Source organism: Ursus maritimus, unplaced genomic scaffold (genome assembly GCF_017311325.1).
Source record: "Ursus maritimus isolate PB19 unplaced genomic scaffold, ASM1731132v1 scaffold_11, whole genome shotgun sequence".
NCBI lineage: Eukaryota > Metazoa > Chordata > Mammalia > Carnivora > Ursidae > Ursus > Ursus maritimus.
In genome coordinates this window covers 62529591-62555917 of record NW_024423453.1, presented here as the reverse complement: position 1 = coordinate 62555917, position 26327 = coordinate 62529591, and the positions used below count along the sequence as shown (strand labels likewise).

At 40.1% G+C, this 26327-nt stretch overlaps 1 protein-coding gene across 2 annotated transcripts in view; it reads right to left on the bottom strand.

Moving 5' to 3' along the window:
* Positions 1–26327, bottom strand: part of XKR6 (XK related 6) — a 308239-nt gene that overhangs the window by 203613 nt on the left and 78299 nt on the right. The window contains exons 2-3 of one of the 2 annotated variants that reach the window (XR_571957.2): positions 21026–21138; positions 17761–19013 (exon numbers count right to left, since the gene is read on the bottom strand). The exons of the other annotated variant lie outside the window; for it this stretch is intronic. The gene's annotated coding sequence lies outside the window, so the exon portion shown is untranslated. Of the gene's footprint in view, positions 1–17760; positions 19014–21025; positions 21139–26327 lie in introns of those variants that run through there. 2 annotated transcript variants of the gene reach the window in all.

Genomic DNA, 26327 nt, shown 5'->3' with positions numbered 1-26327 from the left:
TTTTTGCTAGATATACCCTTATTCATAAACTAGGTATATATTCACCCATACATATGCATGTACATGCACCCACATATGTCTAATATACATAAATAACATCGTTTGACAATATTTTAATTTTTACATGAATGTTTTCATACTGTAGACATTATGTGGTTTGCTTTTTTCACTGAACATTGCTTTAAGATTTGTCCATGATGACACAAATGTAGTTCTAATTTATTCACTTTAACGGCTGTATGATATCTCATTGAATGAATATCCAGACTCCTTTTAATGGATGCTTTTGGTATGTCTTGTCATTAAAAACAAAGCTGTAAGGTGCATTTCTGGCAAAGGAATTGCTGACTGGTAGATATCACCAACTTTATTAGATATTGCTAACTCACTCTTTAAAGAGGGTGAACAATTTACACATACACCAGCAATACGAACTATTATTGCTTGACATACTTGCCTACATTTCATGCTGTATTATAGATGCAAAACAGTATTTCATTATTTTAACTTTTGCATTTTCTGGATTGCTAATGAGGTTGAACATCTTTTGGTTTTTTTATTTTCTCCTTAGAAATTGTTGGTTCACATCTTTTGCCCATTTTTTAAAAGTTGGCCTTTTTTCCCTTACTAGTTTGAAGGGAGTTCTTTATAAATTCTGAATACTAATCCTTTGTTAGTTGCATGCAAATATCTGTACACAGTCTGTGGCTTATCTTTTAATATTGTTTTTGGTCTGTATATTTTTATTCTTAAGTACAAGTCATAAAATATATATCATCAACTCTGTTTCTTAAATGAGAAACCTGATCCTATGTGACTTGCCTAAGGTCCCTTGGTCAGAATGGGGAAGAGATACAACTTGAGCCCAGGCGTTTATGATCCTAAGACCCAGATTTCTCTTCCCAACTACTCTTCAGACATCCTCTCAGGTTAGAAGTAGTGATTCTCATCTGTACCAACAGGTGGCACTGGGAATGGAAAGAAGGGAAAGGAGGTAAGGGCTATAGGTAGGAAAAAATCAACAGGAAGTGACCAATAACTAGGTAACAGAGTCAAGAACAAGAGTGAGGCTGTGTCAGTGGTGACAGTGGTACTTCTAAGGATATAGAAATACAGAAGGAAGGAGTTTGGAGTCTGGTTGTTGTTGTTGTTGTTGTTGTTGTTGTTGTTTTATGTCCTGAACTGAAGTGCCAGTATGAAATCGTGTTGGAAATGTGTTAGGAGACCTAGAAGCCATCAGCAGAGAAATCCTTGCAACCAAGGGTCTGTGTGAACTAACAGAAGGAATGTGAAAGGAGAGTGCTGAAGTCCAGCTCTGGTGGCCCCGAATCTATTGCGTCCACGGGACTGTGAAATTCCCCAGGAATTCATCTCACACTAATTCTCTTTCTTCCATATCTGACAGCCAACACAATGCCCAGCTCATAGTAAGCAGTCAATAAATATTTGCTGAATGGATGAAAACTGTTATATCCCTTAGATAAGTCCACGGTGTCTTGTGGAAAGTCCTATGGTTCAGAATTTTTTGGCCCTTACAACATAATTGAGTGCAATATGCCCACTGGGGTCAAAGGTATGACTCCCTTCTGCAGGTAAGTATACAAATATTCACAGTAAATGAGATAGAGGAAGACCATAAATACCCCTAAATCCCTATCTTGCTGCCAAATGAACTTGTGCTAAACTTAAGAAAAAACTTTCATGCTTTGGAATGTGGAATTGTAGATAAGGGATTAGGAGCCCATAGCACTGCTTTTTAAACTTTTCTAACTATATTGCAGTGAGAAATACATTTTCCACTGACACTCATTACATGCTCACACACCTACAAATATAAAACTGAAACAAATGTTTTATTAAATAGCACTTAGCCTTACTATGGGTGAGACATTTTAATTTTTTTTTCTATTTGTTTTATTTTTGGAATTCTGGTTGGAGCCAATTAAATTGAGACTAAAGCCCGCTAACAGGTGGTGACATGCAATTTGAAAAATACTTCCCAAGAATCCAGCACAGTGCTTTGCAAACAATAGATGCCATTGTATCTACTGAGCAAAATGAAGAGCATTAAGTGTACAAACAGCACTATGGACTTTGAAGATTTGTTTGTTTGAGAGACAGAAAGGAAGCGTGTGCAAGCAGGGGGAGGGGCAAAGGGAGAAGGGGAAGGAGAGAAGCAGACTCCCCGTTGAGGGGAGCCAGACTCGGGGTTCAATCCCATGACCCTGAGATCAAGACCTAACCAACTGAGCCACCCAGGTGCTCCAGAACTATGGACGTCGAACGTCGAACTCCTTCAACTTGAGACCTCCTCTAAATTTGGGGTGGTTAGGTGGGGATCCTGGTTGGAAAGACTTGTATCCTCTGGAAGTTGGGATATCAGGCATGCTGTGCTGGGCGGCAGGAGATATCAAAGGTGATAAAAGATTAGGAAGAGAAATTGCTTAGTTCACGAGTTTGCCAAGAGCTGGTCATGGTACTGCTCTGCAAAGATCAGCAAGAAGACTGAAAAGAGGTCCAAAGATAAACTCTTCTTCCTGGATGGTAATCAAGAAGCTCTTTTTGCTCTGCTTCTGGACAAACCTCAGCCAAAAAAGAACTCACGATTCCTTTCAACCTCTTTCAATTTTTCTGGCCCGCAATAATCAATAAATTGGTTTTGCATCATGGAAGGTCAGAGCTGAAATGGCCCTGAAGACCACACAATCCTGCCAGTCAGTTCCCTTATCTTACAGGAGGCCGTAGGCTACAAGGAGACCTTGGGTGGCTGGCCCGGGGCTCACAGCACAGGATACCTGGTCTGGCTGCTTGCTGGCTGCCTGCACACCCCATAGTCCTGCAATGGCCATCAAGGCCAACCACGCTGTGCCGTCTGCCACCCCAGTGGCATGAGAATCCACTGTTTATCTCAAGTCACAACTTCAACCATGACATAAAGATGCTTATGCGAGAAAAACCTCACCTGGCATAAAGTTTGGTGCATCCCTGGCCCCCTGTGCCCACCATGGACTAGGTTTTACCCTGCCAAGTTTAAGCCCCTCTCACATACTCTTAGACTCTTAGTTATAATAGATTTTTGGCAACATGACATTTCTTCCTCCTCCTCCTCCTCCTTGAAATTACCGAAGATGCATTTACATGTGGTTCAAGCACTTTTTACATGGAAATGATGCACATAGGAGTGTAGTAACTCTTCAGGCCATACCTGTATCTCTCATTTTTTTATTTCTTATAAATAATAAAAGCATTAACTATAACACTAAATTTAGCCCTTTATACTTCAGTGTCTTTATATTATCTACTTTTTGTCTGGGGCATATATAATTTCTCAAACTGATCAGGGGACCTCAAAGACAGAAAGGGACCTCTCCTTACAACTCTCTGCCTCCTGACCCTTACTCCCCCCACACACACATCCTCCTTTAAATAAGCCAGTGCAGCGAACAGAGTGAGGGATGGTGGGACCAACAGTAATAAAGTAGTTGCCAGCTGCCAGACACTAAACTTACGTTGCCACGCCTGCTCCCTGCACAGCCCTATAAAGTGGCATCACCACCACCACCACTGTTGTCATCACCATCATCATCATCACCACCACCATCATCATTTCTGAGGCTCTGAGTTGCTAAATTCCTTTCGCAAAGCCAAAGCCCTTCCATGCCTTCCTCTCACCTCCTGCAGGCTGACTGGCTTCTCCTTAAAATGCATGCTGCCTATGGGGGGGGGGACACTAAAAAATCACAGGTTGATTCGTAGGCAAATTCCCCTAGAAAACCTTTTAATGAAGCAGCTCCAGGCTAGAGAAATAGGAGCATATTTTCAATGTCAACTAATGAGCATAGTTCACATTTGTATAGAGATATCAAATTGGCCATTTTGGGTTTGACTTTCTTTTCCCAAGTTGCAAATACTAATTTGTGGGCTTACACTCCATTTCAAATGAGATACTGCTACATATCAAAGAATAATGAATGCTAGTTAAATATGTGTGTGTGTGTGTGTGTGTGTGTGTGTGTACACACATATACAAGGTGTTAACATTTGTAATTTGTAAATATATTGTATCTTCTAATATGTTTTATGTATTCTGGATATCCTTCAAAATACATTACATTTGTAAGTATATTGTCTCTTCAAATTAAAAAAAATCCACTTGCTGTAGTATAGTGACCTAAGGCAAGCAAACCAGCCATGGAACTCAGAATTAATCACGTGACATCAAACAACAGCCACCTGGGGAAACCGATGCTTTCAGAGAACCACTGTAATTTTGCAGGGGCCTCCCAGCACACTGTTTGGAATCCCCCTCCTCATGAAAGCACTCTGATCTTCCTTGTTACAACAGACGATGACAGGTAAGACAAAATACACCCACTACACTAATAAAATGGAAGAAAAAAAAATCACATGCAACTTGGCTCTGTTCCTATCTAAGTCTGTGGGTTTGTGTAAGGTTTCGATTTTTTTTTTTTTGAGTTTCTGATTCAATGGTACTGGTGTGTGACCCAGCCATTGGTAATTTTTAAAGGCTCTAACAGGTGAATCCGAGGTACACCTCTGGTTAAGACTAGATCACATTTAATTAGTGGTTGTGTTTTCCTCAAGATGCTTGCTGCCAGTTCCTAATTCCTCTGTCTTTCAGTGACGTCTACCGTGAAAGCTAACTTGGAGTCATATTAGCTCAGGGCTAGGAAGACATTTTTAAGTAGAAGAAAGCCTAAAATAAAAGATTGAAAAATCTGACTAGGCAAAAGCATAACATTTTCTGAATGTTAACAAGTACTACAAACAAAGTGAAAAAAACAAATGAGGGAAAAGATGTGTACAAGACAGAGCTTTCAAGGATCACTGAGAAACAACAACAACAAACTCCAAAAGAAAAAGGAGCCAAGGACCTAAGAGGCATTTCACAAAAGAAAGAAATGTGAGCGATTCAGTCTCCAGGAGACCAAATACATGCAAAATTAAAACAAAGGGATATCATTTTAAACTGTCAGAGAGGCAGTTTAAGCACAACACCCCAAAACAGCCCGAGTGCACTGTTGGTTAAGGATATAAATTGAATCGGCCACTCTGGAACATGCCTCGTTAGTATCTATCAAAAGGCATCATTTATCCAACAACTATTTTACATATGTCTTTAGAGTTGGTAATTCCATTTCTCCACATTTATCCTAAAAGAATAATTGGAGATGCACACCAAGATCCAGTGCAAGGATTCTCTCTCGCAGCACAACGTATTACACAATAGGCAATAAACAAAATGTTCATCAATAAGGGAGAACTGGGTAAACTACAATATATCCGTCGGAAGGAATACCAACTAGCAAAACAAGCTAGTAAGCCAACAAAAACCTCTTCAATAATATTTCAGATTTTGGGAAAGCATTCATTCTAATATTCATGTGAAAGAGTAGGTTACAAAACTTAAATAGTAAAAAAAACAAAATAAAACTTTAATAGGGTCATCATCTCAACTTGGTAAAATATGTTCATGAATGATACTTCCCACAACGATAACAACAGTTATCACTGAATGGTAGGAATAGAGTGATTTTTTTCCTTTACAGTTTCTATTCATTTCCAAAATTTTTGCAGTGAACATGTATTGTGTTTATAACAGGACACTCATAGAACACCAAAATCAAGGCATTCATGTTTTTGAACTGAATGAAGATAACAAGTGAATCCAATTGTTCTGTACCATTGCGTTGCTTAGCAGCAAATGCCCAAGAGAGACAGTTTGGAAAAGGAAGTAAGTCAGACCAACACCTGTAAGAAAGCAGCCTTTTCCTAAAAAAAAAAAAAAAAAAAATACTTGTGAAAGTGAAAGACCATAGGAGACTCACTTTGCCCCAATCTCATCACCCCCGGGCCAGCTGGGGCTCTCTCCTCAGATGGGGTCCAGGACCCACAGTCACAAACGCCACCCTGGATTTCCCTACCTGTACCTTTCTCAGTTTTTGAGAGTATTTAGCTATTTCTCAGCTAAGAGTAAGCATAGTCAAGGCTTCCCTGAAATTACCTCAAGATCACATTAAAATCTAGCTGGAATAAAGACGTCGTGTTTCCGGTTGGCAAATTCTGAGTGAGATTTAGTCCATTTGCATATGATTTGCACATCCTTTGTACCATCTGACAGGAATGGCGCTCCATAAATCAAAGCCACCCGGCTCTCAAGTTCTAACGCCATCCGGAAGATGGAAGACAGCCTACAATCAAGTTAAATCCCATTTTCCCAAAGACAGTCAGTTAAATTTGTCACCAGCAGGACACTCGCCACCTGCTGTCTTCCTGTCGCCTAAAAATGGCAAGTGTAAGACATCTCTTGTGACTATCTTCCTAGTCCATTAGCTCTGGTTCTAAGACCTCAGGAGACATCGTAACAACAGGAATAATAAAAGTGTGTATTGTCTCTATTGGGTTTCCAAAAATGTCCCTGTAGCCCTACCTCTCCACTCCCCACGCCCCTATTCATGATGCAACCACCAAACCAGAACGACTGCAATGAAAATACTCCATGGGGCATTAGAAAGCTTGGGTTCTAGCATCAAGCTCTGTTTCAGCAATCTCCCTCTTGGGACCTGTCTTGTGTTGTGTAAAAGGAGGTGACACAAGCAGTGCTCAACTCACAGGATAGTTATAAAGTTTACACACACACCCAGAGCACGTGGAAGTTCTCGGTAGGCTAAGAGCCTTGCTATTCTGTGCAGTTTGTGAACTACCTGTTCCGCCGTCACCAGCCAGCCTGTTAGAAGAGCAGAAGCTTTCCCAGGTCCTGTTCCAGAAAGAGTGAGTCTGAAACTGCAGCTGAACTAGGTCCCCAAGTTATTCTGTCTCTCTCTGTCTTTCTTTCTCTCTCTCTCTCTCTCTCTCTCTCTCACACACACACACACACACACACACACACTTTGAGAAAGACTGAGCTAGAGGACCCATTGGACAGGATGAAATGAAGTGAACTGAAAATGAGGTCCTATTCTGGTCAGCCTTTGGTTTCTCCTGATGCTTTCATGCTATGTGTACGTCTCACCCTTAGAACATTGTGTGTCAGAAAGCGTGCCAGAAAACTGTATTTCAATAATTTCATGACTAGAGGACAAAATTTCTGTCTCAGTGCAAATCCCTGAGTTACTTACATGGTAGGGTTACATGGTCATTTATGTTTTATTATTCTCCTTTCCAGTTAAATGTTCCTTACAGAAAAATTCAAGGTATCTCTCCTCTTGTAGAGTATTTGAAGGACCCGTTGTTTATTTATTGCTTGCATAAGTGAGAAAAATCACCTAGAGTTCCTGTTTCTTTATATTTTAGTCTATTTGCATTGTTGGAGAAAGAGCTTTCTTTCTTCTTTTTCTTTCTTTTGAATCTTCAGTGGGGGGAGAACGACAAATTCGTTGTTTCAAAACTTTTTTTTCAAAAGTTGCTTTTAAATAGACTTTCTGGCTTTGGAACTTTCTGGAATAGTTGCCTATAGAAAAATTTAAAATTATTACTAGATTCTGAATTCAGTTCACAGAAGTCTAACCCCCCCCCCAAAAAAAAGTGGTAGTCACTAGAATTGTGTTTACTGATGTGGTCTTGCAGAAAACAAGAGTATGGAGAGCTTCCTCCTCTTCCCTGAGCCCTGGGGGAGCCTAAGCCAAACACTGAGGTGGGCATGTTGTCATTCTGCCATTTCTGCCCTCCTTCTGCCCAGAGACCACACACTATACACCCACAGCCCACCACCTTCCCATCATTACTCAGTCCTCCTCCCCACTGAGCAAAGCTCCCCTCCTTTGGAGCTCTTCTTTTAGCTCCAGGGGCGGCAGGAGGGTGCTCTTGTCCCACCAAACTCACAGTCTGAAAAACTATAAGCTCAGTGAGTGTCCTGCTGCCTTTTGTAACCTTGGCCTCTCACACAGCGCCTGGCACCCTGGCTGCTGCTCTGTCAATATCTATTGAATGTATTCATCCACTAAAATGCTCTTTAAAGACAGTGCCAACTATTAGCACAAGTCACCCTCAACCGAGGGAATGTTAGAAACGATGACTTCAAGTGAACATGCAGGTAGAGAAGGAGCTGGAAGCAGAAATGGCGCTGCTGGGCAAAGACAGCCCTACATGGGGATGGGGCCCTGAGATAACTGCCGCTTTTTCCCAAGTCCTTGACTTCCTTCCAGTGTTGAAAAGCTCCCAGTTTCCTCACAAGTCCCTAGGTAGGAACAATGGGGGATTCATTCACTTGTCAGACAGCACATATTTTCTGAGTTTCTAACATATGTCAGTTCTTGTTGTAGGTTCTGGAGAACAGCCGGGAACAAAATAACCCTGCCCTCTTGGAGCTTATGTTTTAGTGGAGGAGACAAATCTTTAGGGTCAGCTTGGGGAGGCTGCTATGAGGGAATAAGGAAGGCATGCATGGGATGTTATTTTACACAGGTGAGGCAGGGAAGCCTTCTCTGGTGAGGAGCCCTTTTAGCAGAATGCTAATGGAAGCAAGGGAGTGAGCCATGTGGGTACCCGGGGAGGAGCATCCGAGGCCCAGGGGCCAGCCAGGGCAGAGGCCTCAAAAAAGGACAGCAAATACACTAACGGGCCTGGCTGGGAAGTACAAGAGTGATAGAGCTACACTGTGTTAAGCAGCGTTCATTTCTAAGAAGAGAGAATAGAACTTTTGACTTCAACCTATGCCAAGCCTTCTGAATAACAGGACATTGAGTGTTTAACTCTGAGTTCTTCTCGTGGTGTTTGTTGCACAATGGTTTTACCCAGGAACCATCCAGAGATCTTAGGGATGAAAAATGGCTGGGGAGGGGGGCATGGGCAGAAGACCACCACCGAGGGATCCAATTAGACCACTTCCAGAAGGTACATTCCCCTGAAAGAACCAAAATGAACATCACTTCCACTTAACCTTTGTAAAGACTTGCTACATTGAAAAATAGAGCAGTTTGCCATATGATTTTCAACATCTCCGAAAAAACGTGCTGTCTCTTTGATCCGCCTAATTAAAATAGTAAAACTTGGAATCAAAGCAGTTTCACACGGGGAAGCAAGAAAGTTCCATTTTTAGTTTGGCCTCATATGCGCTCATCATCTTGTATTCCAAAAGCTTCTGCTGGCATTGGCCTTGGAGTCGGTGTTCTGAAAGCTGACTGCAAATGTGCTCTGTGAGCCACAGGCACTCCTGATGTGACAGCAGTGCCAAGGAGAGACAGGAGCCCCACCTCACCTGCCCAACGGAGAGACCACCATCTCCCCTACTCCACCTCTCCATGTTTAATGCAAAGCTGGAGACATTAGCTGCTACTAAAGTGCTTTGAAAAGTGCACATGCGGGGGTGCCTGGGTGGCTCAGTCGGTTAAGCGTTTGCCTTCAGCTCAGGTCATGATCCCAAGGTCCTGAGATCGAGCCCCACATCGGGCTCCCTGCTCAGCAGGGAGCCTGCTTGTCCCTCTCCCTCTTCCACTCCCCCTGCTTGTGCGCTCTCGCTCTCTCAAATAAATAAATAAATCTTAAAAAAAAAAGAAAGAAAGAAAAGTGCACATGCAGGCACACACATGCATGCCCAAAGTGCTCAATGGTAATTGTCTGTACTAAATTCTTGTATTGTGTATCCCCCCATTCTAGGCAGCCCAATTTTTTGAAGTGTCCATCATTTACACCAAGGAGATAATTGGGTAAGTGCAGATATTGTACAGAAGGATATTCACTGGAAACCAAGTTTATAAGAGTGAAAAGTGGGAAAGAACCTGAATAATGAACATTGTAAACCACTGAATTTCCAGCATTGGGAGTTAGTTGGTGGCATCCATACAGAGCCGCTGTTACAAAGGATGCTGTGAGCATGGATAATGGAGATGTCAAAACTGCTGATGATCAGAATATTAACAGTCGTGAGATAGTGAACTTTGCCCTTTCTGTCTTTCTGCACCATTTGAATTTTTATGAGAAAAAGTTATCTGCATTTTGGAAAAACAGGTATTAAGAGACAGAAGAGAGAGGAATGATTACCAACCACCTTCTGGGTCTTCCTTCACTTGCCAGAGATGAGAAACTGTGAACCCAGGGGGGAACAACAGTTCTGGTCCATGCCCGGTTGAAAGTCCCACACAGGAGAAGCCACAGAGGACAGCCCTGATCCCCTCCCAGCTGCAGAATGGAACGCCTACTCTTCAGCATGAACTTTGGGGGCCTCCATGAGCCCTGGCATTTTAATCACCCTGAAGTGTGACCTTGCTCACCCTGGCCAGCTTTAGCTCCTGGGGCTGCCTCTTCCTGTCCTGTCCTCCTAAGACCCCTTATGGAATGAACACAGCCTGCCCTTGAGGGCCCTACTGGTTTAAGTTTATTTATTACTTCTAGTACTCTCTGCTTCAGACATGGATCTTGAGCTCATGACCCCAAGATGAAGGGCCACATGCTCCACGGACTGAGCCAGCCAGGCGCCCCCGAGGGCCCCTTCTAAAAGCCCATCCTTCTTCCTCAGTGGGACCCCTGCGCTCCTGGAGTATCGTATTTGCCAGACAGTCTAGCTGCATGTTATGACCATGCCTGCCTCCCCAAATCATGTCACTGAGAGGCCACGTGGGCCGGGCCCCGGAAAAGAACAATCGAGGCAGGAGAAGTGACAGTGGCAAAACCAAGGAGGAATGTTCACGGCTGCGTGTGGACGCAGCAAGGGCTTCCAGCTCGAAGTGATTGGAAAAACGGTAAACAATTGTCAGGAACTCTCCAGCATTTGATTTTCTCTCTTCCTTAAGAGAAGCCTGTCGGTCAGCTCCAATCTATACAATCACCGTTCCTGAAATCTCACCTTCCCAACTAGGTCTACTCGGAGCTCCCTAAACACGGAGGCCCGCCCCTCCCTCCTACGCCGGCGTTGTGCGCGCATGCGCTCTGCTCCTTTCCATGGGTGCTACGGGATGGTCATTCACAGGCCGGGCGTGTGTAGCTGCGCTACAGTGTGAACTCCGGGCTTTGTGTGTTTCCCCAAAGAGCCTGGAACGGCGCCTGTCACTTGGCAAGCATCCATCGATATGCTGCAGGAATAAATGATTGACTCCAATGTCCTGTCCAACAGGCTTCTCAAGTTCCGCTTCTTGCGAAAGTTACTTTGCTGTCGACTTACTTTCGCACTGGAAAAGGTGGGGAGAAACAGGAAGCAAGAATGGCAAGTGACAACTCCAAGTGTTGAGATATGTCGTCTTTTAACTCAGCAGAGTCTAAGGATTGAGAGCCTCTGCCCACTCACAATTCGATGCCCGCGGAGGCACAAGTGTACACGTGTGCGAAACCTTTCATTCTCGAGAGCTCGGGTTTCCACTAAGAAGAGAAGGATGAAAGCAGGGCAGGAAGAGGCAGGAGTTAACGTGCAGGGCTCGGCCCTGGTCCGCTCAGTCATAAAAACCTGCGGATAAACCAACAGAACCCGTAACCTCAACCAGTGAGTTGCCCTTTTGAGGATTTGCCACTTCCCTGCTATCCCCCTTTCCTGATTCTTGCTCTGAATTTCAAACCTTTCAGGTGGCCATCAGCTTCACTACCAGAGGGGGCCGCGGGATCTGAAGGGGAGGAGACCAGTGATGGAAAGGTGAGAGAAAAGACTTTTACACCCTTTTGCTTCACGCAGACCAAATTTATCATTTTTTTAAAATCAGAATTTAAGTCTCACATAACAGTGAGTACAAGATGAAATTCTAGGTCAGCTCTGCTGGCATTTTTCCCCCCGAGAAAATGACAGCTATGGAATTAACCTTACTTCTTCATTTAGACAGATAAATCTATAAATTATAATCTAGAGGAAGGGAGAGACTACGGTTTGCTACAGTGACTTCTTAGAAAGATGTTACATAAAAAACAAGCAAACCGGAATTGCTTATGCTGGTAGATGTGAAAAGCAAGGCCTCCAACATCTGTCTGACTTCCTAAAATCATCAAGAAGCTCCAGTGCTCAGACAGTGTGCCACTCAGCCCCCACACGGGAAGTATGCTGAATCAGACCCAACAAGGAGAGCCGGAGGCATAGACAGAGCGATCCGTGAACCACACATTCGCCTTCGCTTGGCCTAGCACTTAACGATAATTCCTCATTTCTGAAAGTGGGAAACTGTTCTTACAGCGATGTGAATATTTTAGTATTTTCCAGAAGATCCCACAAACGGGGCTTTTAAAATTGCATAACTCATTCTGTGATGTGGTTTTCTTAGGTCAAAAGCAGTCCTGGAAAGGTCACGGAGAGCCACTCAGGAGCTAACAAAAATCCTAATTCCTAACGGAAAAGTTCTGAGGTGTGATTTGACTAAAAATGTAACTTGGAGGAAGACTGAAATATCGGCGAGAGATAGAAACTAAATTTCCTGCTTGTAACTGTCATCAAAGATCCACGGTAAGTAATTTGTTTTTTCTTCTAAATACAAAATGGCAAATCCGTAATTTTTGGTCATGTCGTACTTTAGGTGAAATGATTTCAATCAGTATGTATCTACTTATAATCTTTTCTCTGCTACATTACCAAGAATGTGCAAAATATTTAACCCCAAATTTTCATGGCAAAGTGGTGCCCTCCAGTACTGAGAAATTTACAAGCCCTTGCTGAGTTTCCCACTGGTGGGAACGGATGTGAAGTACACGGCAAATGAAGTCCAAAATATCCCTCAAACCAATTTCATTTTATTTAGTAATTTCATTCTTGCTTTCAAGTCCCAGTGAATACAGAAAGCAGGTGTCTGCCCCACTAATCTTAACCCTGGGTTTAATAATTCAAAGTTGGGTCTCCGAAGAAAAAGTCTCTAAGGAAAACACTTAATGTAGAATATGGCAAGCTTTCCCTAATGAGCTCTTATATAAGCAATTTGCAATATCCCCTACATAAAGGGAGGTATTCTGGAGTACTAGAAACCATGACTAGAAGCCACGGACTTCCTCTGAACTCGCCTACAAGCACCCATTTAGGAAGGATACCAACCTTTATCTTTAGATGCTAAAGGAAGAAATCTCAGTATCTTTATTGAAAACTTACTCTTTGACACATTCCATACGTATATAATACATATATATCACTGCAGTAGCTAGCACGTAAGTGGATGAGATATACAAAAGTAGTCTAGTCACACAGGACGATGGTATATAGAGTCAATCTTAAACTTGTTACTGGAGATAAGCAGTAATAACACGTTATAACCATTGCGTGGTTTCTGGTCATTTATTAGTGTAGAATTTTTTGCAGGTTGGGGACTATTTTGCAGGTTGAAAAATTATCTCCAAGTAGTATAAATGATTTCCTCAGAGTTTGTGTCGTCGTGGATTTCTCCATTATTTGAGCTTTCAGTTTATCTTTACATAAACTATTGGAAATCTGAGTTCTTGGTCAACAGTTGGTTGAAACAGGATGATACTAGATGTCCTTTTAACTGCTATTTTTTTTTTTAAATTAATCTCTACACCAGCGTGGGGCTTGAACTCACAGCCCTAAGATCAAGAGTCACATGCTCGACCGACTGAGCCAGCCAGGTGCCCCTTAACTGCTACCTTAATTAGGCTTTTTAAGACAGTGACTTCCACTGTACAGCAGTGCTTAAGTAATTATCTAACTCTGCCCAAACTGTTCTTGGCACATTAATCAGTGTCCTGTGAACTATGGGCTGCAGGATAAACTGGGACCTTAGTGTGTTAAGCCTGCACACTTCCAAGAACCAGCAGCACACAGCCTTTTGATTTCTCAGGCTGATGAATTGTTAAATATATCTTTAGAGAATTTGACATGGTAAGCTTTTTATTTTAGCAAGGGTATACAGTAAAGGGAATGACACAAACGTTTAAAAGAACAAATTTTTAAACTGAAAAAAAAAAAAAAACCCAAAACTTTTGAAGTCCCTAGCCTGTCCTTTTCTTTTTTCTGTTTTGCCTCCGCCTGGCACCCACCCTCTGCTGGTCTTTCAGGAACTGTGGGGATAGACTTCTAGGACCAAGCTTCCTTGACCTTGGATTCAAGTCCACGGAGCACAGCTCACACACACTGACCCCTACCCCCCACTACTGATGCCAGATGGGTGTCTTTCTCTTCTCTTCAAATGACACAGCCCACCCCTACCCCATTTCCACCGACTCACTACCACTGTTACCTTTGACAACAAAGGTTGCAGACCACTAATTGAGACCCTCATTTACAGATTCTCTTGTTCATTTCTTCTCCTTTAACTTGCCCATATTTAATAAAAATTTAATTACTAAAAGCTCCTTCAAGGTACAAAGCTACTTTATTTGGACAAAGTTTGCTACATACACAGAAAAGCTCAATATGCATTTCCAGCCAGCCCAATCCCAAGCACTTGGTAATTACAGCCAAAGCTTTAGAAACTCTTACTGAAGACACAGACCCTGTTCACAGGAGTTTTACACGTGGAAAACAAACAAGTATTCTAAGAATACCTGCACATTACATGAAAAGTAAAAATATTATATATACTTTAAAATTTTACTCAAAAAATAATTTCAAACTATTAGGTTTTAAATACTGAGACCACTTAATATTTATTAGACCAAGAATCAGAAAATTATTACACACAATATATACTCTTTTACACAAAATATATTTGCACGTTTCTGAAAGCTACTTGTAAAAGTTTTTTTTTTTTAAAGTAATATCACACTTTGCACGTCACGGTAATATGATAATGTTCTTAAGGGATACTTTTTTTTTTTTTTAAAGTAAGACACACCAGGATAGTTAATGTGGGTTCATGGTTAACCTGAAATTTGGCCTATTTTTTGACAAATCTTGCTTTCAAGGTCCTATGGACATGATGACTTTCTCTGCACATGATCTGCTTTGACTAGATCTGGGGGAGGACACAAGGATCTCTTCAAGTACCTCATTATCTCATGACCCCAGGAACCAGCAAGCTTACAGAAAGGTCAGTTGGGGTTCTCCCTGTGCCTAAGGCACCGTGAGGTCTATTCCTGGCCTCACGAGAATCAGGTGGTGCAGAGGAAGAGGGGACCGCCACACTCAGCAGAGTGCCCAGCACAGGGCAGAGGTACAAAGGAGACTGTCAACACCACAGCTAAAAGGCTGTATTTTAAATACAGTGCTGTGAATTTATATACGCAGACCTTATGCAGCCGAGAGCCCCAAGTCTAGATTTGTTTTATTTCTACACCAGAATGTGCAGGAAGGGAGATGGAAATGAAAGGACACAAGTGGACTCTTACAGTAAGGCAACTGCCAACCTCCCATCGTGGCCAGAACAAAACAGGACAATGGGAAGGAAGAGGCCTGAAATGGTGTGGTTTTAATTCTATCTTGACCTAACCAAGGGGCTAACATTGGGCCACATTTAGAAGAGCTGGAAAGGAAATGTAACACAATCACCTGGAAGGGATAAGCAGGACGGATTTAATAGGATGCTGGAATCCTATATGCTCCATGTTTTCCTCACATTTAAGTCAACGGTGCCGACAGAGAACAAGTATTAGGGGCACAGATGAGCTCAGGCTCCTTTCTCAGGGGACTTGAAAGGCACATGGGAGACAGATGTCGTAAAAGCCCCAAACACTATATTCCAAGAGGAAATTTAAAAACACCTTCAAACCCAGAATACATGATGTCTAGCTTTCAGTCGAGTGCAATGACCCAGGCTCCCTCCATCAGTGTGCGTCCTCAAGAGCAGACTGTTCTGACAGAAATGCGTTTAGAGGCCAGAGTGTATTATTTCTTATATTCAAGATACATTTTATGAGGTGGTTTTCTCTCTCTCTAGGTCCAGTTCATAACACAGTCAAACTGGTTCATGTACAAAAGCAATGCAGTGTAAGGTGTTTCCAGAGTGTGCTGCGCAGTCAATCTGCCGGTGCTCTTCCATCTCTTTACTCAGTCCCCAAATTAGTTTCTTCACATTTCCTGATTTTTCAAGGATGATCTTCTCAGCGAAGCTGTATTTTGTAGGAAAGTCCCAATGAACAACATAACAAGCAGGGGATGGGATTCCAAAATGAAGGTTAGAGCCACTCAAATAGAATTTTCTGTCAAAACACATTTCTAGTAAGATAAATCAAATGTATCCATTCTGTGTCAAAATATGAACTGAAGACAGTTTTGTCTAATCTTATAAATGGCTTAATAAGGTTCAGAAACAATTATAGATTCAGGAACTTGAAAGGAGTTAAGAATGAATTATCTGGGAATCTCAACGATTTTCCTGAAAATGTGTTATAAATTTCAGAGTCACAAAGTAACAGAATCCCAAGTTCCCAGGTACTATGTTAATTTGAAGTACACATTTTACACCATTAATGTGACATCCTAACACATGAGGAAAAAGTCACACTCAGGCAGAAAACCTTTATAACAGAGATCTTAAAAGAAATATGCTCATTTAAAAAACAGAACATTAATATTCAACTTCCTATGGAGTAGGAAGGTACTGGCTGGGAGGCTGGGCCACACCTTCAGGCCTCAGGCCCTACTGTTACCACTGTACTTGTGGGGCAGCTCTTTGCGGACAGTGTTTGCTCCATTATATCACAAAGCTCTGGGCCTGCGGCTTCAGTTCAATGTGTAAGGCAGTAAGTGTCCTTCAAGATTTGAAGGTCCCTTCAAAGGCGACAGAGAACTCCTGACAGAGAGTGACAATAAAGTCAGAGCACGGTCAGAAGAAAAACAAAGATGATCTTTTAGATCAGGGCTTCCTGACCTGACAACCAAGGGCAGCCCCCCCACCCTCAGAAACTGCTGTCTTGTTGGAGAAAGGATCCATAGTTACCTTAGGATTTTCAAAAGGGGGTCGAAACGTACCCAATTTACGAAGACCTGTGTTCCTCCCTGGGTAAACTGAGTCAGGTTTCTAAACTTTCACAATGATATGCCAGACTATGGAGCACGGTGACCCAAGAAGGTACACATTTTCCCACTAAAATTCTGTTACAGTACAACTAAGGACAACATTAAACAAATGTAAGGTTTTACTTAGGAGTTTCTAGAAAGCAACCATCAAATACTGATTATATTCATGCCATCAATTCTCTATTATGCTCTGTATCCTACATTACTTTCTAAAGTTATACAATAGGGACAAAAGATCCATTTTTTATTATATTTTCTCTAAGATCGAAGATACTTATCTTGAATTATGTTCATCTTTGAGTTGCATACCCATTTATAACACACTAAAATAAAAATCAAACTCATTGTTAGGAAATACCTTAATATTTCCCCAGATCACTTGCCACTAGCCTTAAAATGCTACCGCCTGCTAGCGTGAACTACCCAACTGAGTACCAGAACGCCTGCTGTCCTGGGATTTCATATACCACCTCATCATCTCCAGGAACTTCATTTCCTTCCCTTATTACACCGAGGTTAGCTGTGTAAGGGTTTATCCCCCACCCCCACCACCATTTTTTATTCTTGGGCTCTTACATTATTCCCTCTCTTGGGTCTCCTTCCTTTGTACTCAAAGTGTTCAGAATCTAAGGAGGCTTTTAAAATATTCATTCCAGTAGAGACCAAGTTTTTTCCTGCCTGTCTAATTCCTTCTGGGTATATCAAATGCTGAAGCCCAGTCAACACTGTGGCTAGAATTGGCTAAGAGGAAACACCTCTATTGACAAAAGTATCACAGAAGGAGAGTTTTTTTAAAAGCCAGTTGTAACGCGAAAAGTACAGCAAATAGGCAACATACATTTAAATTAAAATGTAACTTGATTTTTAAAAATCTTATTTTTTCTTTGTGACATCTATTAAATATATTATCAGTCAAATCCTCTTAAAACAAAGCAAAGCAAAGGGGTGGGGGTGCTACAGTGTATCTTATTTAGCTTCTAGAAGCCTTTTAATAGAAAACATTATGAAAATTTTGGTCATACACAAACTTCCACATTATTGGTTAATCTATAAATAATAAAACTTGCAATAAACAGATACATTAACATTCTACTGAGCTCCCTACTGCTCAGTCTCTATAGCTCCTTGAATTCTCCTCAGCCTTTCCCTAGGATCCTTTTTCAAGCTATTCTAAACAGTCTTAAAAAGCAATCTTTCCACAGTATTGGTCGACAGATAGGGAGGCTGCTGTATTTGACTATCAAAATAACTACCCATGACGTTCCTCAATCTCTTCATCTGAGCATCTCTTCATCTGAGCAGTCAACCACGGACGCACCCAAGGACTGTCTGACTCCCCTGTCAGAAAGCAAGTTCTCCAGCTACTCCTCTGGCCAAGCATAGCCTAGTTCACATTCTGGGCCTACAGGACAGTGAGCCTCTGGTTTTAAATTGGTGTGCTCAGGTCCCTGGAATAGAGCTAACTTCCGAATTTTTAAGGGGAAGTATTCCTTCTTGGAGATTCAAGTTTTGTTTTTTCTCCTTTCCATTTATACTGTCTACCTCTTGGCCATCTTACTTTCCACTAATTAATGCACCCAACAATAGGGAGAGAGGGAAGAGGTGAAACAGAACAGCTCTCTTTCCTCCTCATTAGCACTTCTGTCCTACATAATAATATCCAATTCGAAAGTCAGCAGCATCTGGTCACAGTGTATTTGGATATAATTTACATATTCTAAGACAGACCATTCTGAGGTCATTTCCAGGCTGAAATTCTGTAATTACTACTACCTCTGGGATTGTCACTTGATCTCCTCCTGATCAATAATTACCTCTGATCTCAGTGCACAGCAAGGTAGATAAAAAGGAAAAGGAGCTGACCAAATTGGCATGGTAATGAGGATTACATGAACTGCCTGGGAAAACACGGGGTCTGTAAAAACCCCCAAATCTTCAAAATATAACTGTCTCCAGGGAATGACACTAATACTGATAGATGAGAATTTGAGACATGCATGTCAACTTAGAAACACAAAATTATAATACCTATTCTTTTATATACTTTTTTATTAAATCTACTAATTCACCTAGTAAGTCATTATATACACAAAACAATAATTTCCAGAGTTCCTAAATATTTCCAACATATTCAACTTAGGGATCCAAGATTCTGAACATGCCATCACCAAAAAAAATTGCAAACCTAAAAAACAAAAAGGAAAAAAAATTAAACAATGTCAAAAGGAAAAAACTTTTTTAGAAAAGGTCAATATTTACTTTTATAATTTTCAAAACAACATTTTTAAGTTAATGTTTCTTTCTCATCTTATAGTTATAAGCTCTTAAGTCTAACAGTAAAGTTTTGCTTAGAAACAAGGCAGTTTACTTATTAAAAAAATATTAAACTATACTCATACATATCACCTATTTAATATTTACTGGATCCAAATATCTTCACATTTACAGTTTCAGGCTTTAAATTAAAGTGGCATTAGTTCTAGATTTTCTTTTAAAAGCTATCATTATGGTGACAGACATTCAGATGCATAAATGAAATTACTGACTGGGTTCTTATATAACACATGCCTTTGGAAACCATGTTTTTAGCCAATTAATAGTGGTTAAAGTCGTTGTACTTTTATCCCATTAACTCTTAGCACATGAAATAGAAAAGATGACCTTCAAAGTTCTTCTAACCTCAAAAAGGGTCAATGTAGATAGGATTTATTTGAAAAAAAAATTATTTGGGTAAACATAAGAAACAAGAATTTCAAAAATTAAGAACAATCAGTACTTATTTCTCATTAAAGCATTAACACACAAAAGTGAACTATATGAACAATTCTCCTACTATAGGCTTAAACACGATGCTTTTTAGATTAGCCTATTTAATTTTTCCATAGAAAAGCAAAATTCAAAATTCACATTTCAGAAGAATAAAACAACACATCAGCAGATACGGAAAACAAAGAAACGACCTGTTGTGTACTGTTTCTCTTTAGGACAAAGCTAGACTGACTTACTTAAGTATAAACTGAGATCACAGATATAAAATCATTACACTCCAGTCAACCTAAATAGTGCCTGGGTTTACATGGCACGTGAGTAAGTCTATCATCACAGAAAGCCATGAATACAGATAAAAATACATTTTAAAAATGTAAGTCACTCTCGACATTGGAGAAAATACTGTTTGTAGAGAAATGAGGAAATGCAGAAGTAGAGCAAGAACTGAGCCCCTGGAAGAAAACAGGAAAATAAGTGTGACTTTTAAAAGTACATTAATGTTGTCACGGTTCTGTAGACTCTGCCCTGTCTCATCCTCTGGAATGGGATGACGATCTCATTTTCTTGGCAGGCCATCAATTAAATGTATAATTTAGGCTTAACAGAAGTAAATTTGTGACATTGTTTTTGCTATGAACGCTGTTGCATGTAGTGCAATATCAAATAACCACTTACTCTGAAAAGATGGCTTAATATAGAATCTGAACTCGAGCAAAGAACCTATTGGACTTCTATTCCCAGGGGAATTAAGCCTAGTAACTGCCTTCTAAGCTATGCGACATCATTATTTTAACAGGACATGGTCCACTGGAATAAACTTAATAAACAGCAGCATGCTTCAAAAACAAGTTTTACTGTAATGAAGACAAACAGTGCTATTCTCCTCAACTATAAAACAGATTCTGAACTAAATTACCTGCGATAATTAAAGCAGAGTGAACTGATACCACTAACATTCTTCATAGGATTTTACATCTTAAAAAGAAAACAAAAAAGCATACAGAAGACATCAAAATTTTTTATGACAGCAAAAGAAAGCAGTGACAAGAACCCTTACTTTCTAGCCTGAAAAACTAAGTCTTCAGTCCTTTTGAAGAGCAAACCCTATTAGTTATCAAAGGAAGACAATTATTTCAATCTGCAAATTCCTAATGGCTTAGGTGTTACCACATGAATATTTTGTCATTAGTTAAGTAGCTCACTAGAGGTCACTAAAAAGTTTAAACAACTCTAAAAGGCTTAATTAATAAGTCAATTTATACAACTCTTTACATTTGAACCAGTTTAGTTAGACTATATCAGCATGTTGTTTAATACTTTTTGTTCACAACTTAAGGGTTTTTTTTCCTTAAAGGGGAAGGAATTGGGATAAGAGAACAGACATGGAAAAACATGAAGGCCTCTCTTTCTCTTAGGTTTTGCCATTACCATTCTGTTTGAAGTGGTTTCGGGTCGAGGCGATCGCACACCTTCTAGTCAGAAATCAGATGGCCTCAAAACAACCTCATCTCAGTCTTAGGCCTCATGTCTTTCGCTTAGAGCTAAAAATAAAAATACATGTGAATGAACAAATGATCATGGAATGAAATCTCTAACATGACACTAAAATATATAAAATATCAGAAGCCATTTTTATCACAGAAAAATGAAAATGCACATATTTCTATCCAGAGCATCACAATCCTATTTAGGATGAAAGGAGGCTCTTCTTATTCCATCAGCTGCCAGGCGTAATACTAACAATGAGTAACGATGATAATTTAATACCAAAGCGGTTCTACAGAGCTACGCTCCTGAGATTCTGAAACGTTCCTTCTCTCTTTTTTTTTTACGAAGTTAAATATAAAAATATACCATTAATGAAGCTAATGACACTGGATAGCACTTGGATCTCTTTATGCAAATAAACCAAGGCAAGCAAAGAAAGTGTAATGCTTAACCAGAACAACGGGCTGGCCCTAGAAATACATGTTTCCCTATTTAGAAACTCCGAATTCCAACAGCAACGCTGCTAGTGCATGAAAAGTAACTTGTTTTCTACAATCAAAATAAGGCATTCACTCATTCCACAAGTACCGAATGTTTCTAAGCACTGGAACAGGAGAGCCGGGTTCCGGGCCTCAGCAAGTGGGATCCTCGCTTTCAATTTCCTGAGTTTTTGTTTCAACTCCGGGCTATCATGCTAAGGAGACAGAAATAAGGATTGTGGTGTTTCCATGAGAGGGAGGAGGGCAGTAGATATTCTATGACAAGAGAATGAGACTGCAGGATTTAAAACAAAATCCACTGAGAAGCCTAAATCTTGCGCTGCAAGTGACATCCAGCCATTATTTGGTCTCTGTAGTGTGAAGCTTGTATTTCCAAAATCCTCACGAATCCTGCAAATTAATTCTCCTCCACTTGGAGAGCACTGGTAGTTTCAATCCCAAATACAAACATCTCACACTATTTCGCAAGGTTAAATCAGCCAAGCACCTTCAAAAATCACTTAATGTAAGAGTCCTTCATTCAACTGAAGCCATAATTTAAAATTCAGAGGTTCTGCCGCCCAAGTTACACTTCAAGAATCAGCCCTAACTGTAGTGTAACGAAGACTAATAGCTTATGAGATTTTTTACACCATTCACATACTTCCATTATATAGAATTACTAAATTATCACTAGAGTCTACACTAACAACATTACTGTTTAATGCTTTGCATTTCTCTGCTGGATCTATGTATAAAAGCCTTTAATTTGTGGGAACCCAGCACATTACCAAAAAAACATCAAAAGGAATCAATTTAAGCTCAATGTTCATCTTAAATCAAGAGTAGTAAACACTTTCCTGAGTTCGCTTATCTTCCGTAATTTTTCTTGTGAAGTCCAACTACATTTACCATCTAGACAAATGTGACAAAATTAAATTGTTTGACTCTGAAGTTTATAGGTTTCAGAGCCACTCTTTAAAGTAACAACTTGTAATTTACACTTAAATAATTAGAATAAAGAAGAAAAGAATTGTTTTGAGTTTTACCTAGGTTTTAGGTTATGGTTTGCATCAAGTGAAAATACTTTTTTTAAAAATCAATAAGCTTTGGAAGTTCATTTCCCACTGATATTCATAAAATGATTCTAACAGTTACATATTCTGATATATTCAAATTTTAATCAAGGAAAACTGAACGCTGGTCTTATTTATAAGCAGTCACTCCTCCTTCCTTTACCACAAGTGTCATAGGTATCTGCTCCTTTCAGTTTCAGTAAATTTCAGAGAAAACATAATTAATTGATAGATACACTTTTTCTACTTGATTCCTCGGACATTCACTTATCTGTAAATCCAGAAGTGTCCCCCAGCAACACAGAACCTATCCTTTAGCCCACAGCTCCTCTCAACTCGTGTTTGCTCCCATTCTTTGGCAAAAAACGAAAAGTAGCAAGAGGTTTCATCCGCCTTTCCAAAACTTGGATCTCTCCCCTAAGTAACTTTTATCTTCATTCCTTTTTGCCTCAGTGGTAGTCTGCTTTGTTTTACAAGTTACAGTCCTATGATTTCCCTGAACCAGTGCACGCAGCCCGGAGGAATGCAATGACAAACACCATGCCACTATCCTTTCCACACCTTTCACTACTCCCACTCTGATCAAGGGCTTTAATGATAAAGTAATAAGATTTTATGACTCAGAAGGCATGTTTTATAGCTTACTAAGGCAAGTACCCTTATACTCAGTCTTAAGCTATACTAATCATAAAACTCTACTTGTCACATCGGGAATGTCACAGTGAGGTCTCTCCTATAGTAAGATCAATGAATTCCAGTACGTTAGTTATAAATGTCAACAAATCACAGACCCAAATTTCTATAAAAATGTCTATTATTTTAAGAACATCCAATGTAAAATACATTCTCATGAAAATAATTTCCTTAGTTTAGACTGTTTTCTGTTTTTTAACAAAAATGGTTACATGATACACTAGGAGTGAACCTGCAACCTGATTATTATGGTCTCTTCTTAGAGTTTACTTTTGGCTCCTCGTACTTTACACATTCTAAGACCTCCCTTCTGACACATACACATCTCTCATCTCCTAATCTAAGCAAAAACCATAAACATGCTTTTTTTTTTCCCTAATCATAAGCTGTTTATTCCTTGTACTGTTTAGTTATGGGAGCAGCCTTAATTTACATGGGAATCCTATAATAAATATTACTTGCACAGCTTTCCCAGTGCAACTCCATACTGTTTTACCTAAATGGTACTGTAAACACAAAATATTTATCAGACAGAAAACCTCAACTCTCAAATTTAAGGATTCTATGGAAAGAAGAGTGTGCTCAAAAAATGGTATTTAGGCCACAGTTAGCCATGTGGAAAACTTACGACTGGCTGGCTCTCTACCTTCATTCTTTAAGCCAAAATAAATTCCAGACAAACCACATTTAAAGTTAAAACATGAAGTTATAAATTTTTAAATTAATTTTGCAGTACAGGAAGGTCTTTAATCATAACATAAAGCCTAGGAGCCAAAAAACAAACAATCAAACAAAACAAATCCACAACTGATTTTTAAAAAAGCAAAGACCAAACAAAAAAACAAGTGCAAGCAAAAAATAAACAATAAGCCGAGGGAAATATTTGCAGCAAAAATTTAATATGCACAGAGTTTTTATAAATTGCTAAGAAAAAGACAGCCACTGAAACACAGGTGATGATTACAGACGATAAACTGGGAAATAAAAATAACCTGCAAATGTATGAAAGTATCTCTAAACTCACTCAAAATTTAAGAAATGCAAATCAAAATGAGATGCTTAACAATGGGTAATGATTATATTCAAGAGTGTGGGAAATAGGGCACTCAAATATACCACTGGGAGAGGTATAAGCAGATCCTAAATTTTTGAAGAACGATGGTAGTATCTACTAAAATTTAAAAACCCACATGCTTTTGACCCAGAAATTTGACTTCTAGGGCTAGATCCTTCAGACTGATATCTGTAGAGACTATTTACATACAAAAAAATGAAAGAAAAAATCTGGAAAGCAATCACAGTGTCTGCCCAGTGTCCTAGCGTCCAAAAAGAAGCTGGTTAAAAAAGTTATTGCATCTCATAGAGCTATGGAAAGGCGTCTTAGATATACTATTAAGTGCACAAATAACATTACTGAATAGATATATGTCATTCTGTTCAAAAATAGTATTTTGTTTTCAAAAATAGTATTTTTTTAAAGGAATGCCAAGACAGGTAAGAAAGGAAGAAATGAGGGGCGCCTGGATGACTCAGTCCATGAAGCGGCCAACTGGCCAACTCCTGATTTCAGCTCAGGTCATGATCTCAGGGTCCTGGGATCGAGCTCCACGTAGGGCTCCGCATTCACTGGGGAGTCTGCTTGAGGATCCTCTCTCTCTCCCTCTGCCCCGCAACCGGCACACACACACACTCTCTCCCCCTCCCTCAAATAAATCTAAAAAAAAAAGAAAGAAAAAAAAGAAAAGAAAGAAAAAAAAGAAAAGAAAAGATGAAGGAAGAAATGAAATCTATGAAAAGTTACCCAACAAACTGTTAAAACATGAGAATGGGGGAGGAAGGACTTTTTACTTACCACTTTCTAACCTCTATAGTATATAATTTTTGTAACACAAGTTATTATTCTACAATTAAAATGTTTTTCGGGGATGCTTTGCTATTTCAGAATTTTAAACTCTATACATTGATTTCTCAAAATGGAAAGAGATTTACAGTCTTGAGTCATGTGTCACCAGGCACCCGGTCAGTGTGAGGATTCGTATGAGGTCAGGACCACATAGGCATTCACTCAGCTTTCACCTGTGAAATTAACTGTCAGTGCCCCTGGGGCACTGTGCTTCTTAAACTTGGCCACCACTTGCTTCTAAACGTTCTGCAATCTACACACCACACTGTGGTCTACACAGGACACTTTCACTCCTACTTGTATACATAAGGGGCAGGTTACAAGGTTCTGAATTTACCTTCACAGACTTAATGAGCTAACCAATAGCCCCCCGTGTGCCACAAAGTTAGTTATCAATTGTTTATCCTAATCTTCCACCCTACAGAGACACTGCCAGTCTAGTAAAACTGTGCTACTGTTACTGACTTCTTCAGTGATCTCAGACTCCAAACCCAACTCCTTCGCAATGACAATCTTGCCGTTTTATGTGACGCCCACTTTACAGAGTATGTGAAACTGGTCAGGATTCCCAGTAAAACGTCACTTAAGAAACCCAGTCTCTCAGGTAGAGAACGAAGCAAAAAGTGCTACAAAATAGTATTCATACACTTAAAACATGGTCTTAACTCTACAATTACTCTCGCATTTGCCCCAACTGGCACTAACCAGAGATAGAATTCCTCAATTATTCAGCAAGATAAGTCATAATTACCCAGACAGGACCAGATTTTGGCACTTGAAGGAATCCTCTACCTCTAAAAGGGACACGGATCTACGGATATAACTCTGACAACGCATTGTTTGACTGTGAACCACAGTCACTGTTATGTACATAATTTTAAACATTTTTTCTTTTCTTTTCTTTTTCAGAGAGAGAATCTTAAGCAGGCTCCACGCCCAGCATGGAGTTTGATGCAAGGGCTTGATTTCATGACTCTGAGATCATAACCCGAGCCAAAATCAAGAGTTGGACACTAAACTGACTAAGCTACCCAGCTGCCCCAAACATTTCCACTAATACTTTTCTTTAGCTATCAAGTCACTATAACTGA